The sequence below is a fragment of the Crinia signifera genome, chromosome 2 (genome assembly GCF_055691185.1).
Source record: "Crinia signifera chromosome 2, ASM5569118v1, whole genome shotgun sequence".
Lineage (NCBI taxonomy): Eukaryota > Metazoa > Chordata > Amphibia > Anura > Myobatrachidae > Crinia > Crinia signifera.
The window spans coordinates 298,703,570-298,724,341 of record NC_139218.1 but is presented as its reverse complement, the minus strand read 5'-3'; positions in this window follow the sequence as shown (position 1 = coordinate 298,724,341).

The window sequence follows — 20,772 nt, the reverse complement described above, 5'->3', positions numbered from 1 at the left end:
CCACTGCCACCCTGATGATTGCTTCAGTGTCCTGTCTCCTGATGCAACTATACATATTAACCATGTACTTGTCCTAAACTGTCTTGTACTGTAATTTGTTATGTGTTTTTGATTATAACTATGCTCTGTAAAGCGCTGCATAATTTGTGTGCGCTAGATAAGAAACTGTTAATAAATAAATAAATAATAAATATAAGCTCCAATGTTTTACAAGCTTTAACACTGTATGATGGTAATACTTAATTGTAGTACAGATGGAGCCGGGTTCCCTCCTGCTGGCGAATTGCCAGACTGTCTCAGATGGCGATCCGCCAGCAGCGAGGCACTTCATCTGACTGTGATGCACGTGCGTCTCACACGCATGGGCGTCTCAGTTTCCGGGCAGTGGGGCAATGGGAACCCTGTCCGTCTCTGCTTCAGGGAGACGGACAGGGTTAGTGGGGTGCGGGGAGGTCGGTGGGGACCCCGCGTGACCGCCGACAAGCCGTCAGTCACCCGGGGGAAGCGGCAGGGACCCGGGGAAGCGCCATCGGAAGGAGACATGAGCGCAGGTCGTGCGCGCACGTCCCCTTTCGCATATCAGATGGCGGCTGGCGGGGGATGGCGGCTGGCAATTCTGCCGCCATCCCCTGCAAAGACCAGGCCAGCTCCATCTGTAATAGGCTTTTTCCTAGTCTATCTACTGTAGTGCTTTGTAATTTTTTTTTTACCAAATTTGTCTGGCCCTTTGCAAAGGTCAATTTGCAATTGCCTTTCATCTTACTAATAAAATTGATTTACAGATTAGTAATGTGTTGGCACATGAAAAAATAAAAATGCCCCCCCCCCCCCCCCCAAAAAAAAAATGCAGCACATTATGGAAATTCTTGAAAATGGAATTGTCCTTGAGCACTCCCACACTCATATCAAAAAGGACATGTACAGTTTAACAAACCAAGCAAATCAGCAACAAGGAGTGCCACTTTTGTAACTTAAGTGCTTGGTTTATCAGGGGACCCCACAATTTTTTTGAAAGGACGATCTCTGTTCAGTATTGGTAGTGGATACTGCAATGTTTATTATTATTTTACAAATTAATATAATTTTATCGGTACTCTTTACCTAGAAGGGTGCCCATCGCGGGCATCGCATGTACCAAAAAATCGCATGCGATGCGACCGACGCGATTACCGCGATTTCCCATAGGGAACAATGTTAAATGTCCCAATTGACCCGATTTTCCATAGGGAACAATGTTAAAAGGCCCACAGAGGCCAAATAGGCACCCTGAAGTGTGAAATGGCCCCTCCAATTGTTAACGCCACCCCACGATCAACGTCAACCCGAAGCGTGGCGAGCGCAGCGAGCCCGCGAGGGGCGGCGGTATGCGTCGTCCGACCTTTTCATACCCCCACTATCCACGTCGGCGTGGAGTTGAAAATAGAAAGTGTGGCGAGCGCAGCGAGCCACCGAGCCCGAAGCGTGGCGAGCGGACGCGGACACCTTCAGGCTCGGTGGCTCGCTGTGCTCGCCACACTTTCTATTCTCCACGCCGACGTGGATAGTGGGGGTATGAAAAGGTCGTAGGACGCGTACCGCTGCCCCTCGCGGGCTCGCTGCGCTTGCCACGCTTCGGGTTGACGTTGATCGTGGGGTGGCGTTAACAATTGGGGGGCCCATTTCACACTTCAAGGTGCCTATTTGGCCTCTGTGGGCCATTTAACATTGTTCCCTATGGGAAATCATGGTAATCGCGTCGGTCGCATCGCATGCGATTTTTTTTCCTTACAATGCCCACGATCAAAATCGTGGGTGCCCTTCTAGGTAAAGAGTACCATTTTATCAAATAAATTTCAAGAACTCAATGCATATGATGTAAAATTGAGGAGGTGCCAAGATGGCTAACATCCCTACAGATGGAGTGGGTCTCATCCTGCCAGGGGCTGGTGAAACTATCGCCAGCCCCCACTAGGGGGCGTTCATGCATGAGACGCTTGCGCGCCCCGTGGCAACGGAACTCTCCCCGGGTCCCTTCCACCTTCCCGCCGCTGGTCCCCCTTGCCGCCCGACCCCCCTAACCCTGCCCTGAAGCGGAGATGGGCAGGATCCCGCTGCATGCCATCATTAGACTGGGACGCACATGTGTGTGAGACACACGCACTTCCCAGTTTTAATAGAGTCCCTCTTCGCCAGCGCTCGCCAGAGGGGAGGTTCTGAGGGGCGCCGTGACTGAATGAGTGGGGCTCCAGCTGTATCTCAACCAACTTTGAATTCACAAAAGCAGCAGATGCCTTCTCAAATGTACAGTTGGAGCCCCTCTCATTCAGTCCTGGTGCCCACCAGAGCTTCCCCTCCTGTGGAGAGGGACTCCATTAAAACTGTGACGCACGTCCATCCAAGACTATTAGCAGTGGTGCAGTGGGGCCCTGCCCATCTCCACTTCAGGGAGATGGGCAGGGTTGAGAGGGGGGTCGGGGCAGCGAGGGGGACCATCAGCGGCAGGGACCTGGGGGGGAGCTCTGTTGCCACAGGGCGCGTGAGCATCTCATGTGCACGTGCCCCCTAGTGGGAGGTGGCCAGCCCCTGGCAGGATGATACCCTCTCCATCTGTACATGTACAGTAGTGTATATATACTGTATACTATCTATATCTATATATATATATATATATATATATATATATATATAGAGAGAGAGAGAGAGAGAGAGAGAGAGAGAGAGAGAGATTTATGAAATAGCTTTTAATACCTTTTTTATAGGAGTGCTGGAGCAGACATTATAAGCTCCTTGGAGCAGTGCCCTCTTGCCTCCTGTACTCACAGCCCTCTTCTCTCTCACTTCAAATACAGCTCTCTCCTACTCAGTGACTGTCTATACCTGCATCTCTTCTTACTACTAATCATGTGTTTCTTCCTATGGCAGTCTGTTCCTAGTAGTATGAGAACTTCTTTGCTTCCCTACAGTATATCTCAAATGTATTGTGTACAGTAAAATTGAAAAGATCTGTGTACCCTGTATTGTTCTGATGTGTTGCATGTGTATGGTGCTGCAAACCTCTTCTGTCGCCCGTACTAATAATAATATCCCACCTGGAGTGGTATGGGGGCAGGATAATGTATATTATGCAGGACTTCCATCTGTAGTGGATGAGGTCATGTGCACACATCATTATAAATTGATAAGGTGTGGTGAACTAAAATCTTCCTCTCTAGAATTATAGGAACATGACAATGCAGCAGATGGGGAAAGTTCTGCAGTACAGATGGGGAAAGTTTCCGGAGAGTCCGGATGATGGGAGGCGGGACCACGGCGTGCGTCACGTAGAGCGGTAACTCATGGCGTCTCCTGTAATGCCCGACCGCTGTGAGCTGCTCCGCTAAACCCCCCGCTAATGCTGTACCTTGCATCGATAGAAGCACTGACCAGAGACCTTGGAGCCTGCAAGAGAGCGTGCCGCGTGGTGAGAGCAAGCAGGTACGCCGGTGACATACCCTGAGCGCGGGCAGAAGAGATTCTCCCCCTGGAGACATGCGAGCACACTGATACTGGCTGCGGCGGCGTGCTGAGCAGTTGCACCCAATTCACGTGCATCATCTGTGTGCGGCCGGAGCCCCTGTGAGAGGAAGCTGACGCTGGCGTTGTCAGCGTGGGAGCAGGACGCGGGCTGTGGACTGAGTGCCGGTGAATTCCCCTGGCACGTGCATAGTGTGTTGTGAACCTGCTCCCAGGGTAGATGCAAATAGCAACTGCATTGCCCTGGTAGAAGCGGGATCCCCCCCCTCAGCTGGTGAGTGGCGTCTGAACCTAGATCCGCCGAAGCAGATCGTAAGGAGGATTCCGGCCGTGAGTAACAATTGCATTAAGTGCTAAAAGTGGAGAGAAGTGATTGTGCTCTCAGGAGGGTATCCCAAAATTTCTCTTTGCAACAGTGATACTGTGACTATCAAAAAAAAAAAAAACATTGTATGAATAAGCACTACATCAGTGACCAGCTGTTGGCTTAAACAAGGTAACTCAAAGTGACTACAACTCTGTTCTTAAGAAGTCGGGGGGAAGGACGTTGCCCCAGCAATACAGCTATTAACTGTTGGGACTCTGGTTTATTCTTTCCTGCTATAAGTCCGTGGTTGAGAGTGCCTTCCGTTACAGGCTCCCTGAGTTAACTGGTAATCGGGGCCTGCCATTAGTGTGACGTAGTTGAGACAACATGGGTAAGACCGGGCAGACCGCAGCCGCAGCAAAAATGGATAAATATTTGAAATCATCTGGGGGCCCCTCAAAGCCGGCCAGCTCTGACTCTAGGGAGTCCATGTCCCCAAATAAATCAGTGTCAGTACCCTCTGTAAGCAGCGACATAAGAGGGGAGGACGCAGTACAGAAGCTGTTGGAAGCAATTGCCGGCAGTGAGGCCAGACTTGGGGGAAAAATAGAACAGACCCAGGCTGAGATCGCGCTCCTAAGGCAAGCAGTACAGAGTGTGCAAAGTAGAGTGACAGAGGCTGAGGACAGGATATCAAGGTTGGAAGATGAGCAAAACCCCTTGGTAGAGAAAGTGAATAACCTCACTAATGCGGTTTCACAGGTCCAAAATAAATTAGTGGAGTTGGAAGGGCGTTCACGCCGCAACAACATTAGGATTGTGGGGGTACCAGAAAGAACAGAGGGGGACGACCCAGTGGGATGGGCAGAAGAATGGCTGCCTGCACAAGTGGGTAGGGAGGTGCTGTCATCACACTTCGTTATCGAAAGGGCGCACAGAGTTCCGATGCGTCCCTTGCCCCCTGGTGCACCCCCCAGGACAATTATAGTGAGGCTGATGAATTTTCGAGACCGTGACACCATTTTAAGGAAAACTAGAGATGGCAAACAGATAACCATTAATGGGTCAAACATCATGTTCTTTCCGGATTACGCTCAGGCTATCCAACAGGAGAGGATGAGATTCATTAATATTAAGAGGCGGCTCAGAGATAAGAACATACAGTACTCAATGATGTACCCTGCTAAATTGAAAATAATGATGGATGGACAGTCTAGGTTTTTCACAAAGCCAGAGGAAGTGGAGGCATGGATGGATACTCTGAGGAAGAATACGCAGAAAAAGTGATGGCCTGCGGGCAGGTTTAGTGACATGGTCTGTTGGCCGACTTTTATAGGTTTGGCTGGAAGGGTCTGCAGGACTCAGTAGATGTTACAGCATTAAGGTGTTGCTATAGCACCGAGTATTGAACATTCAGTTGCTTCTGCCCTAGATTGGTACTACATGGACACCACCAGTAAATAGAGGTGGGACGGGCAGAGTAAAGGTCTAAGATTTAATGTTAGCAGGGCTTCTGCAAAATGTTCAATAATGTTACATGTGCAGCAAGGGGTGGTGGGTGAAGCGGGGTATGCTGATTTCCCAAGTGTTATTTATTTATTTTTTTCTCCTAATTTTCTCTGAGTAGCAAGGTCGGGGTTATAGGGGAGCCGCGTGAGATGGTGGTTCTACATGTTCTGGCCTGGGGGGTGGGAGGGCCTCGGGAGGGGAAAGGTGTACCTTTAGGGGGTAGGTATACGGGGTGGGGGGTGGGGCGAGATTGGGTTCTGCACTTTATCACAGGGGTGAGAATTGGAACAAAGAAAGAAATGTGGAACGGCAACTGTGGGATTGCAGCAGTAGAAATGACACTTTTTAACACATAGATGGTGAATATTATGTATTGGAATACTAGGGGGTTAAACGATAGATTCAAAAGGTCATTGGTAATGAGTCACATTAAGAAATATGGTCCAGGAATAGTATGCTTGGCTGAGACGCACTTAAGGGGAGAAAAGAACTGGTCCCTGAAGAAGGCATGGGTTGGGCATATGTTCCACACGAATTATTCAAACAACTCTAGAGGCCTGGCAGTCCTGATTCATAGAACAGTCCCATTTGAATGTATAAGTCGTGAAGTGGATGACGCTGGTAGATATATATTTTTACAGTGCCGGATACACAATATCTATATGTGCCTACTGGCGGTCTATATACCACCACCCTTTCAATATGAGGTCTTGGTAAAAGCCACAGAATTTGTGGCAAAGTCAGAAGCTACTGCGGTCCTCCTTATTGGTGATATAAATAATGTATTAAATCCAACTTTGGATAGATGGAATAAGAACGGGTTGTCGAGGGGTGGAAATAGAGGGGTGGACAGGTTCTTTAGCGATATTGGGTGGCGGGATTGGTGGCGTGAAAGGCATCCAAACGAGTTGGTCTACTCATGTTTTTCGCAGACTCATCATTCATTCTCAAGGATTGATGTAGCTATGGTGGATGAAGGAATGATGAGCCTGGTAGAAAACATTCAGTATGGTACACGGGGTATCTCCGATCACTCCCCGATTGTGGTGGAATTAAAACAGGCCTTGGACGGTGGACATAGGGTGTGGAAATGCCACCCGAACTGGTTAGAACAGATGGATTTTGCAAATGAGGTAGTGGGAGAATTGGGTAGGGTGCTAGACCTGAATGAGGGGTCCGCCACACCTGATATTGTCTGGGATGCGGGGAAAGCAATCGTCAGAGGCCTTCTAATAAAAAAAATAGCATTTATTAAGAGGCGCACGAGGGATGAAGATAGAACATTGGATGCCAACGTTAAAAAGGCCGAAAGTAGATATTTAATTGAACGTACACATCATGCTAGGGAAGAATGGGTTAGAGTACAACAGGCCAAGTTAGACGCTGAACAGAAACGTGTAGTCCAACAGGAGAACTTTAGGGCACACGGTAGATACATGACACATGATAGACCTGGCAGTTACTTGGCCTTTCTGGCCAGGGGGGACAGACCACCGCAACGGATACTGAAAATGGTTGATAGCTGCGGAGTGGTGAAGACGAATACCCCTGATATAGCAAACGTTTTCATACAATATTACAAACAACTGTATGCCAAGTCTACGATAGGAGGGGGGGCAGCGGCTCGAAAGTTCCTGTCAGGAATAAAGTTACCCAGATTAAGTCAAGAACAATGCCAACAGCTAGATGAACCAATCAGGCTAGAGGAAGTTAGGGGGGCGATAAGATCATTAAAGAAGGGTAAGGCACCCGGTACAGACGGCCTCCCGATGGAGATTTATGTATCCCTCGATACTCCGATACTGACCAGGTTGACCAAATTATTCAATGAGAGTTTGGCTCTGGGTAGGTTACCGTCCTCTATGAGAGAGGCCATAATTACACTAATTCTGAAAGAAGGAAAGGATCCAACTATGCCAGAATCGTATCGACCAATCTCGTTGCTTAACTCGGACGTAAAAATTCTAGCCCGGGTATTGGCAAGCAGGTTGGATAGTGTAAATAATATACTGGTTCATGAGGACCAAACAGGGTTCCGCAAGAACATGTGCACTGCTGTGAACATCAGAAGATTTTATGTCAATACCCAGATTAGCCAGGATGAGGGGAATACGGCGGGGGTGGTCTCATTGGACGCAGCAAAAGCGTATGACTGCGTCGAATGGGACTACCTCTGGGAGTTATTACACAGTTATGGATTTGGTCCAGCATTTGTTGGATGGATCCAGCTGATGTATCAGACACCCTGTGCTAGAGTCCAGGTTAACGGATTCATCACGGATGCATTCGGTTTGGAGCGGGGGACAAGACAGGGGTGCCCTCTGTCTCCGTCCCTCTTTAATTTGGCAATTGAACCCCTGGCCATCGCTCTCAGACAGGACGCCAAACTGGGGGGAATAAGTGGTAGTCAATTGGTATCCTCCTATGCCGACGACATGATGATATTCCTGGCTAACTGTAAAGAGGGGGTTCTGAGAGCTTTGGGACTAATTGAGAGGTTTGGGGGCGTTGCCGGGGTTAAGATAAATTGGGCCAAGTCAAACATTATGCCGGTGGCAGGGAAATGTGCTGAAACCCCTAGGACTGGAGATGTGTTGCGATGGGTGGACAGCATGAGGTACCTGGGGGTACAGATATCAAATCGCCCAGAAGACTATGTTGAATTAAATATCGACCCTTTGATAGTGTGGTATATGAGTAAGATCAAAACATGGGTGAAGTTACCACTTACCGTCACTGGGCGAGTGAACTTGATTAAATTGGTAGTGTTGCCTAGGGTTCTTTATGTTGTCCGCCAATCTCCAACATACATCCCCCTGCGTAAATTTAAAATCTTAGACAGTATTACGTCCTCATTGATCTGGGGTAACAAGAGACCAAAGATGAATTTAAAATCACTGGTGAGACCTAGGAACCAGGGTGGCCTTGGCCTCCCTGCGTTCAGACTGTATTACTTAGCCTCACAAATATGGCAGATAAAAGGGTGGATTAGGGGGGAATGCCCCGAGAATGTTAACCAACTTGTCTCCCAGTCATACCATGGTTATACGCCCAGGCAGCTATTAATAGACAGTGGGAACCAGCACGCAAAGTGCGCTGTAATCAAGCAAGTGAAGTTGGTTTGGGGACACGCAAATAGAATGTTGGGCTACGGTGACGTTGACCCCGAGACGCCAATATGGGCTAGTAATGGGAAAATTAGACAGAACCTGGAATATATAACTAGTCGTGAAATAAAAAACGTGTGGGGGAGCCTGGGAATAGAAACTGTGGCCCAAGTGTATAAGGACGGTAAGCTGAAATCCTTTGATCAGTTGAAATACGATTTTAATCTGGGTAATGGCATGTTCTTCAGGTATTTACAACTGAGACACAGACTCCAGTCTATATATGGTACCAGCTATGCTAGTATCCAGGAATCACCAATTAAGAACCTATTGATAGGGAACGCCAGTGTCGGAGTATCCAGGATTTATAGAATCCTATGTGATCATTGGGTCTGTGGTGGATTAGACAAAATCAGGGATAAATGGAGTCAAGATATTGGACATATGACAGAGCAGGAATGGGGTAAAGCCCTTAGATCTCCAATGGGGGCAACTCTAGCTATTAGACACCAGCAAATACAAACATTTATCATTAATAGAGTGTACTTGACCCCGGTTAGAATAAATAGATTCGATATAAATAGAGAGCCTATATGCCCAAAATGCAGAAGCCAGATAGGTACATATATTCACATGCTATGGGAATGTGAGAAGATTTCAAGGGGGTGGAGGGAAATAAATAATATATTGGGGAAAATTCGATTAGATAAGATTGAGGTGACCGGTAAAGTGGGCTTACTGGGGATTATACCGGCAGCCGGGATCACAAAATATGAGGCACTACTTATAGAAAGAGTGACTGCACTTTATAAAACACTTCTCGTTAGGAAATGGCTCGCACCAGACACACCGAGCATCACACAATGGATAAGTTTAGTAAATGAAACCGTGGGACACGAAAGGTATGGGTACACAAAGCGCAAAAGCATTAAGACTTTTCACAAAATTTGGGGGAGGTGGTTAAATTCAGAATTCTTTAGTGAGGGGAAATAAGTGTGCCGTATCACATGACTGTAAGTGGTTCAAATTGTAGGATCGGACAACCTGAAGTGGCGACCAATCTCGCGGGGGATGGGATGGGGGGGTAGGGGGGGGTGGGGGCGGGTAAGTAGTTGGGTGTTTGGTTATAGGATGTAAGTGTGTGATATCTATGAGTAACAAAGATGTACATTACTCGGGTTGGGGGCATGATGAACGAGGAGGATTCCTTCATCCCACGATTCGGAAGGATAAGAAATGGTCATTCGATAATGTGAGATGATGGAATACGGTTAACGTGGTGGCCAAGCATGCGTCACTTATAAATCCTATATTGTGTTTGTAAAAGGGTGTGAGAATTGTGTCTTTATGTTTTTAAATGTCAAAACTGAAATAAAGATATACGCTATTAAAAAAAAAAAAACAAAGCAAAGGGGTATTTCACCTACTTTTAATCAGAACCTGTGTAATCCAAGAGTGTCTTGGTTTATTGGGATAGTATTGTAAGTGCTGTTGTTTCAGTATCTGCAACAATAATGTCCCAATTATTATTCACTCCACAGATATATTAAGGAGCTATATTTAACAATCTGTATTCAGTAATAAAAGATTATCAGCAGTCCTGCTCTAATATGATACTAATCAATTGTATATTGTGTATCAGAGGTAAGAAGACTATATAATAATGTTCATAGGTATTGCAATTTTCTGCATCTGCATTGGTGATTCATTATGTAAACTGTTACAATATTTTCATGGCAAATGCCACAAAGTATCAGAGGTAATGTAATGGTATAACAGGAAAAAAGAGGTTTGATCGGTGCGCTACTAGCTGCAGCTGGTACTGGGGTTGTCAGGTCCCAAATGGATATGGATACAGAAACAGAGTGGTGTACCAGCGCAGGCTGAAAAAATGTGGTGCGAACGGTATCCTTTACAATATATTTTATTATAGTTAATTATTTTAGCTGTAATTATGGAATTCCATAAAAATGTAATAATAAGTATTAAAAAGCGTAAAAATGCAATTCAATATAAAACAATATACATCACAATGCAAACTGTCATTTCTATGGAAATATTACCATGAGGACATCATTTGTTGGATCCCATATATAGCAGGTAGGCACCAGGTGGCCAATAGGTCCCAGAAACAGTGAGTTAAAGTTTAGCATCCAATACACCTCTTGTTTACAAAGTTTACCGGTGACAGGTACAATATACTTTGTAAACGAGAAGTGTATTGGATGCTAAAATTTAACTCAGTGCACCCAGATGGTCTGAACGAGAGTATGGAGCTCAATTCAGTAATACAATGATTTATTTATATATACTAGAACAGAACCCTGTGTATCCACCCACCCCCACCCCACCCCCCTTTTTTCACATTCTCTTCTCCCATTTCTTTATTAATTTCTTGTGTATATTCATATTTATCCAATATATTTATGTGTTATCTATTATCCATGGGGTGGTGTGGTTCCATGTTGGTGGTGTGACCTGCGACTCTGTTTTTTTGCGCACTGTGACGATCGAATCGGGGCCGCAACATACCGCCATCGTGGCACTCACACCAAACTATGGACATCATTATTACGAATAATAAAATGCTGACACCACACATCAGCATAAAAGTCATCTAAACATTAAGCTTAATTTATCCTATGAAAAAACAATAACTGTATATACATAGTGTTTACATAAATGATCTAAAAATCTAGACATGATGGCGAATAGAGGTGGTATTCTTCGGTCCGGAGAACAATGTCGGGCTAAATACATGATAATATTCCAGCTGTTTACCCATTGGTTGAAGACACCCACATGATCCGATTTTATTGAACATATATGTGACTAAAATTAAGTTTACATGTCAATCATAAACAATCTTCTCAGAAAAATTTCCATTGGCTGACAGCTCCCATGTGATCGGAGCGACAGCGGTCATGTGACCTAACATGATTGGATGCCAGCACACACATGACGGGCTCAAGAAAGATCTCTATTATAATAATAGACATATAGATATATATGCCGAACGGACAAAGGTCCTTGCACGACTGATCCTCATGGTTCTAACTAGAGGTAAACACTGTCTTTGGTCTAAAAATGCCGAGCGGGTAGCTCCGCCGCAACACAATCTAGATCGTATATCTGTTAATGTATTTACTTCCGGGTATGACGCTTATACCATGTGACCGCAATACAGGTCACATGGTAATAATCTAGAAACAGAGACCGTTTTTTCTAATGATTTATTGTGATTTTTGGATATTTAAGGTGCAGAGTGAAATGACATATAGATCTGCCCACTATAGAGTATTTTATTTTTATATTATGAAGAACGGTATCCTAATTGTTTTGCACAATTGTACAGCTGTATTCCATTATGCAATTACCACAGAGCTATATATAGAGCCTCTGGAAGGAATCCTTTTTACTTTGCTCCTGAAGAAGCTGGGAGGTTGATCCCAGAGAAATGCGTTGGGCTCTTTTAATTGGACATTCTACACAAAACAACATCACGGCACTCCATGTAACAAGGACACTTGACATCTATCTGCTATTCATCCCATCCGGAAAGCAATCCGAGGCAGCTTCAGACTAACACCACTCGTCCAGGTTTACCATCCTGCCCCTCAGAGGAACCTTTTCCATCTATGGACTCTGTTATTGGGATCTATTGGTCACCTGGTGCCTACCTGCTATATTTGGGATCCAACAAATGATGTCCTCATGGTAATATGCCCATACAAATGCCAGTTTGCATTGTGATGTATATTGTTTGATATTGAATGTCCTTGCATTTTTACGCTTTTTAATATTTATTATTAATTTTTTATGGAATTCCATAACTACAGCTAAAATAATTAACTATAATAAAATATATTGTAAAGGATACCGTTCTCACCACATTTTTTAAGCCTGCGCTGGTACACCACTCTGTTTATTTAATGGTATAATCATGCTTACTGCTGATGCTTTTAAAATCAATTGTATTAAAAAATGCAACCAGTCTTTTATTAATCTTGCACCCTTCTAGTCATAGATCAAACACAGAATAGTGTTGATACATTGATATGTCATCGCATTTTAGTAAGACTCATGGTTATGTTGTGTGATGATGTGGTTACTGACACCAGTATATCTCAACTTATCCAGAGCAAATGTTAAATGTGACCAACATTCAATATTATCCAGAATAAAACTCAACAGTAAACCAAAACATTTTTGAAATCCCAATAACAGTTAAGGACATATAGATTGAACAATCTGCATCATGATTTTGTCTTAAATTGGTCTGTGTCTTTCCTCGAGTTTCAAAAAGGGAGATGTTGCCAATCACATTGGAAAGAGTGGCTGGAAGCTTTGTGTTACTCTCTGAGAATCACAATATTGTGGTTACAGCATCAGACTCATTGCACCGGAAGTGGACAAGATTTGAGATGTTGAATTTAATCTTCCTGGTTTCTGTGGGAGTCTACAAAAATTCTGGAGTCCCCATGTGTGCTGGGAGAGAATGAAAGCATGCAATGAGTTAATTTTATGATAAATATCATTTTTATATTGACCTATTTAAAAGAGACATTGGGCCTAATTCAGACCTGATCAGACCTGAATTGGCAGGCCGGGCAATTATCGATAGATTGCATACGGGTACGGATTGTAGTATGCCATCGTGAGGCCATTCTGTGAAAAAATGTCTGTGTGAGGGTGGTAAGCGGCCATTTTCTGGGGGTGTTAAGAAAAAGCAGGTGTAGGGGAAGGTAGCTAGGTGACATCAGTTGCGGCTCCGATCAGCCTGTTTCATAGCAGCCGCCAAGTAAGTCCTGGGCTATGCACAGACAGCACACAGTGAAAAAATCACTTGATGGTGAGCTTCTTGCCGATTCAGCACTGATTCAGCTAATTTTCGCAAGCTGTGCTAAGCAAATTGTAGGCTTGCACAGGATGGGATTTCACTCTGGCAGGGTGAAGTATTCCTGATTGCAGGGCTCCAAAAATTAGCAGCCCAACTCAAGTCTGGGTTAGGCCTATAGTCATAATGTCGACAACACAGTGTTGAGCGTCATGATGTTGACATTGTTGAAATGTTGTAATTGAAGATGTTTAGAATGATGACGTGTTCACGAAGTTGAAATCTGAAATGTTGACATGTGAAATTTTCACAGGCTAAAAGGAGCAGATGGAGAAAGGTAGTTAAAGGGAGGGTTAAGGTTGGGTACTAGGGGAAGGGGGGTTAGGGGTTAAGAATTTTGACATTATACTATAAATGCCCCAATGCAACATTTGATCAAATATATTGTTTTCTTCCTCTTTTAGTTTTCAACCATGTTTATGTAATCATGCAGAGATGTTGATTTTCATGGACCATGGCACAGCTATTCTATACTCTCTGTATTGAATACAATAATGTTCAGAAATCAATTTTGTAAAGTATCCCAGGGAGATGAAAATAAATGTCTCTGAATCATCACAATGTATAAAGACATAAACAGAAAAACAAAGTATTTAGTAAAAGTTTCAGAACGTCATGAACAAAGCAATAAGTTTGTCATTTTAAGGTGAAACTGCCTTTAAATCTAAACTGCTATAAAGTCAGTGACATTAAACCAATATATTTTTATCTTCTATTTTTATACTTGCCCTTTAAGAGAAAAAATAGGGAATGGTTAATCATAAGCATTAACATTTGCGTACACTGTACATAAAAAAGTTCAAACAGGACAGAAATAATTGAGTTGTATACACAGTGTCATACAGTAATAGTCAAATCAATATAAAAGATTACATGGTCTCAAAAATGAAAAATCTGTCATTTGTAAATCCACTACTAAAGTGACTGGGATCTAACTCATGACCTTTAGATAATGATGATGATCAGTATTATGTAGATGTTTTCTCTGTCACCTTTACAGGGCTACTGGCAGCCTCATCTTTTTGGCAATAGTTTCAAAAATATTGTGCAGTAGACCAGACAATAGCAAAGACTTGCACTGGCACAGTACCATGGTTTACAGCAGAATACCAATATACGACCGCTTTCTAGACAACCTAAATTTAAATAAAAACATTGGCCCCATAAAGTAGGCTGTGTGTATGAGATGCTTTTAATGTTTTATTTTCTCAAATGCAGGTTTAATTACAGTATAAACTTCTAAATGAGAAAAGAGTGAAAGCCAGGACATTTTATATTAGAGATGTGCAGGTTCTGATTAACTCGGATTTACTCTGATTTCAAAGCAGGATCTTATTGGCTATCCCAAATCACATGACAGAGATGTGCAGGTTCTGATTTACTCTGATTTCAAAGCAGGATCTTAATGGCTATCAACTGTCAACAACTATTTTATATCTGAAATATATATTATATTCTCAAACAGATATTTCACCACCAATTGTCATGTTAATAATACAAACTAACTTCAGCACTGTGAGTATACACAACACTGTTTCACTGCAAGCATTTATTGAGAGTTTGAAAAGTTCTACATTTTATAAATCATAATAAAATATACCTGTCTTGACTTAATGTTTATTAGTCCTCCATTTGACACAATTCTACTCTAGATGGATGTACAGTATATTCAGGGCATAAAGTGGTCATGCAGAGGTACTCATTTATGTTTGCCACCTAATTTTTGGCATCCCTCTGCAAACTAGAATGCTTTTCTGTGCGAATTACTGTGCTGGGCCAATGTGGAGGTTAAAATGTTTCACCTCACCATGAGACTTGGTTGAACTCAGTTCCACCCCGTTCCCCCTCACTTTAACCCCTGAGTATATTTACAGAGTGAATGGACTTGGTGTGTAGAAAATGATCTCCAAAGTTATGGGACAGGATGCAGGGCTCTCACTAGCATCTGTAACAATTGGGTTTCAGGAGACTTGCACCACCAAACACAACTATCCTTTCTTGGGTAGAATAAAGGATCTGTGGTTATTCATAATAAAAAACCTTCCGTCAGACTTTACAGCACCATGAACATTGACAAAATTTAATTAGGGGGTCCATACCTTTTTAGAATAACACAATCACAGTGCTCCTTCCCAATGTTCAAAACAGGAAGAGTCTTTTTTAAGCAAATCTATTTATTCAATGAACTCTTTGAGTCGCAACATCTCTGTGAGAGACAAAAAAGGAGCCCAAAGGGCTAATATAAGTGCTGGTTCTATGTAATTAAAAGATCCCAATTGCTGTACACTGTTGCAGCCCCTTGTAAGAGGTTGTGTGCCTCAGACAAGACAAGAAAGGGAAGAAAAGGACATGCATCTCGCACTGACACGTACATTCATGGGGCACAGGCACATAGGCAATGTGTTTCAATAATAAAAATGTATTTAAAAAATAAATTTTGAATAATATAAAATATCATGAACATAAACAATAAGAAGTGCACTTCATAGATATTTCATTACATGGGACATGACAATACCAACTACACATAACACAAAGAGGCTTAATTGATTAGCCTTGAAATAACTGGTATGAGGCTAGAATGATAATTGGTTCAGGCATCAATTGGTTTTAACTGATAAGCAAGGCATTATATAGTTACCAGTCCCGCACAGAAATAATGAAGGTGTCTTTATATCCGGCTCAAACAATGAACAGTTCAACCTCTGATTCAATGGAGGTACTCCCCTGATGTTTATGTAGAGACCCATTCGCCAACCAATGCAGATAATAGCCGATTGTATGTATGTGTCAGCGGCAATGAGATTGCGGTCACGGGATCAGACAGCTGGAATCAGCAACAAAACGCGTTTCTCTGCCTGTGTATAACGTCAACGGTTTCCTCAGCTGTGGAAGCCGCTGACGTTATACATAGGCGGAGAAACGCGTTCCGTTGCTGATTCCAGCTGTCTGATCCAGTGACCGCAATCTCATTGCCACTGACACATACATACAAGCGGCTATTATCTGTGCGGGACTGGCAACTATATAATGCCTTGCTTATCAGTTCAAACCAATTGATGCATGAACCAACTATTATTCTAGCCTCATACCAGTTATTTCAAGACTAATCAATTAAGCCTCTTTGTGTTATGTGTAGTTTGTCTTGTCCCATGTAATCACATATCTATGAAGTGCAATTCTTATTGTCTATGTATATGATATTTTATATTATTCCAAAATTATTTTTTAAATACATTTTTATTATTGAAACACATTGCCTATTATTGTGCTGAGCACGACTGCGCCCCTTGAAAGTGCATGTCAGTGTGAGCTGCATGTCCTTTCTTCCCTTTCTTATATCTGTGAGAGATGTGCAAAATATCTGCTAAAAATTGTATCATTGCCCACACTGGCTATATAAATTCAAATAAAAAATGTTGTGCAAAAAAGATTATATTTCCTATATAAAGGTAAACATTACAGGTCATTATAATGAATAAAAATGTTTGCTTAGCATACCTATTTTGACAAATTCACTTGGCACTCAAATGGTTATATAATGAATATAAGAATGAGGAGGCGGTGGTAGAAATCCCTATGGTCAGACATCATGCTGTGTTCAATAGATATCATTTTAGTAAAATTGTTTATATTGCCATACTATGTGGCAATATGAAAAACAGGTATTTAGTTATTGAAAGTCACATGTAAATAGAATCCAGAAGAGCTCATCGGAATCATCAGTAAGGTGTAAAGAGAATGCTTATAATACAGTATAACTATACAGCAGTGCATGTGCAGGCAGAATTTGTATTGGTATTGCAGACACTCCAGCCTTCTGAGGAGCGATAGCTCTCTGGATGGACAGCAGGCTTTCACCATCTGAAGACGGCATTAGTTTTATAGACAAATATGTTTCTATGACATCTCTCTGCCAATACACATGAAATTATTCTTTTGACACAGAATAATTACTTATTTATTTAAAAAAAATAATGGTACATTACCTTTCAATGTGCATCATAGACAAAAATAATGGTTTTACGGTATTACAGTCACCAAGAATTCTCCAATATAGACCCTATAATCTGTTTCGGAGGAGCACAACCATTACATTTGGGTGTTGTTCTTTAGATCTACAGTAAAATGATAGCTCCCAAATGGTCAATGTGCGAAAGGGCAACAGGGTCAAAACTTTGACATTGAATGTGTAGAAAGTAGAAAAAGTTGACAGGTGCAAAGGTCAACAGGGTCAAAAGGTCAACATGAAAATTGGCAAAACAAAAATAGTCGATAGACTTTTTTGCTTTTGTGTCATTTTTTTATGTTTTACCATATCTGAGCCAAATAATTGACATTTCTGCGCAATCCTGTACACATTCATACTTTTTTTTTTACTAATTGATTTAAAAAAAAAATCTCTGAATGTATTAACTATTTAAAAGTGGAAATATGTATGAAATGTATTTCAAATACTATTCAGAAAAGCTTTTTTGATATAACTTTAATGGAATACACTGTAAGTTAAGAGAGAGGAAAGAAGTTTCTAGTGCAATTAAATTTTATTCTTAAATGATTTAGCTGTGGCAGTGTACCATAAATAAATTATATATGAAGATTATAAAATAAGTCAGCATTAAAGCTCGAATTGCATCTGATTTTTACGACATCAAGTCAAGGATACTTCAATGATTCAGTAACTGTCTTCCAACACTGTCAAAGTTATGCTGCAAAGAGATAGATCTACTGCTTGAAAACATCTGCTAAGTTGTTTTTTTCAAGCATTTTTGCACTAAAAGCTGAATGTTAACCATATTGTATTTACTCAAAAGCCCATATGTCAGAACTCCCCAGTGATGCTTTTTTAGGTGGGTCAGCATTGCAATAGCATTATGCCATGTGGATGATTCAGGTACAAAGAGTAATCTAACATACAGGTATTAAAAAAAAAACACAAAATCATTATTAAGGACACATTTAAGCTATAACTAAGCATTTATTTTAGACTTGTTTATGTCACATTATATGTCTCACTAGTGAGATTAAATAATTTGTAACATTCGCCACTATGTTGAACATGACAATTGACAAGTTAAGAAAGTTAAATATTTCACACAGCTACATCTCAATGAACAATGCAATGAATCAACATCAGTCAACACACAAAAAGTCATTGCACACCAATATGATCAAATCAGAGAAATCAAATGTTGGAAAGGTCACAAGCCATTCCAAGTTAATAGCATGTACAGGTGACATAGTTTACAGGAAGTCAATTAACTATTACTGAAATACAGAATAAGTATTGGGAGCTCTGTAATTCGGATTATATGTGACACATTTACATTTTTTAAAAACTGTCTTTAGAATAAGACAGAAAAATATACTATAGGTTAGTTCTATTTGCAGCTTTTCTGAACAGTAAAAAAGAAACACAGACATTGAACAACATCATCAAACAGGTAATTTCAACTTTAGACTTCGATTTTGTACTGTCTGAACATGGCTAGGAATAACAGATGCACAGGCAAAATTTTTAAAACTATGTGTGCAAACGCTAGAAGCCTAGGAGTCAAAATTCCTGATCTAATTGCAATAATGACAAGGGATGACCTAGACATTGTGGCTATCACAGAGACATGGTGTAATGAGTACCATGTCTGGGACATAGCTATACCAGGATACAATTTATTTAGGAAGGACAGAATGAGGAGGGGTAGCAATGTATGTAAAGAAAAGCATAAATGCTACTTTAATACAAAACATTGAAGAAAAAACTGAGGCCCTTTGGGTGACCATAGAAATGGGGGAGAAGGACATTATTCGTACTGGGGTCATCTATAGGCCACCAGCCCAGGGGCAGGATTTGGACAGGAGCCTATTGCTTGATGTCACTAAAATGGCTTTAAAGGTAGAAGTCATAATCATGGGAGACTTTAATCTACCTGATGTGAATTGGGAGAAGTCTTTTGCAAGATCATCTTACAAGTGGCAAATTTCTAAATTCCCTACAGGGAGCATCTCTCAAGCAATTGGTGAGGGAGCCTACTCGCAAAGACTCAATATTAGATTTAATACTCACAAACGGTGACAGGATATCAGACATATATGTGGGTGAGAACCTGGGATCCAGTGATCATCAAGCAGTATGGTTTAGTACCAAGGCAGGGTCCAACTCCAGTCACACAAAAACTAAGGTGTTGGATTTTAGGAAGGCTGACTTTGCAAAAATGAGGAGATGTTTAAGTGACTCATTAGCGGATTGTAGGAACTTGAAAGGAGTGCAGGAGAGGTGAAAAAAATTAAAAAGTGCAATACTAAAGGCAACAGACCTTTGTATCAAAAGGGTTAAGAAAAGTACCAGGAAAAGGAAGCCAGTGTGGTTTACTAAAGAGGTATCAACTAGTGTAAAAGCAAAAAAGATGGCCTTTAGGACATACAAGCAGACTCAAAATAATAATGACAAGAAGTGTATCTTGCCAGACGCAAAGAGGCTAAGAAAGTGATCAGGCGTGCCAAGGCACAAGCTGAGGAGAAAATGGCTCAGTCGGTAGATAAAGGAAACAAAACTTTTTTTAAGTATATAAGTGAAAGGAGAAAATCGAATGGAGGAATAATAAGACTGCGGACAGACACTGAGAATTTGGTGGAGGGAGACAAGGCAATTGCAGATCATCTAATTAATTACTTTTGCTCTGTATTCACTATAGAAGGAGGAGGGAAGGGACCACAGTTAAGTTGCAAGGACATTCATAAAAATAAGGTAGATGTAAGTACATTTACTAGGGAGAAAGTCCTAACAGAACTTTCAAGACTTAAAGTGGATAAATCAATGGGGCCAGACGGAGTGCATCCAAGGATACTAAAAGAACTAAAAGATGTGTTGGTAGCGCCATTACCAGATTTATTCAACCAGTCACTAGATACAGGTGAAGTTCCAGAGGACTGGAGAAGAGCAAATGTAGTTCCACTGCACAAAAGCGGAAGCAAAGAAGAAGCAAGTAACTACAAACCAGTGAGCCTTACATCAGTAGTAGGGAAATTAATGGAAATACTATTAAAGAAAGAATAGTGGAATATCTTAAATTAAACAACTTACAGGATCTAAAACAGCATGGTTTTACTGCAGGGAGATCATGCCAAACAAATCTCATTGACTTTTTTGACTCCGTGACCAAAATTCTAGATGAAGGGGGGGCTGTAGATGTGGCATATCTAGACTTTAGTAAGGCATTTGACACTGTCCCACATCGCAGGCTGCTAAATAAACTTGAAAGTGTTGGATTGGATTATAAAACAATTAAATGGATAAGAACCTGGTTGCAGGATAGGAACCAGACAGTTGTAGTAAATGGAGTTCATTCTATGGAGGGACATGTTACCAGTGGAGTACTCCAGGGATCTGTACTTGGACCAGTGCTCTTTAATATCTTTGTTTGTGACATTGCAAATGGTATTAAAGGGAAAGTATGCCTTTT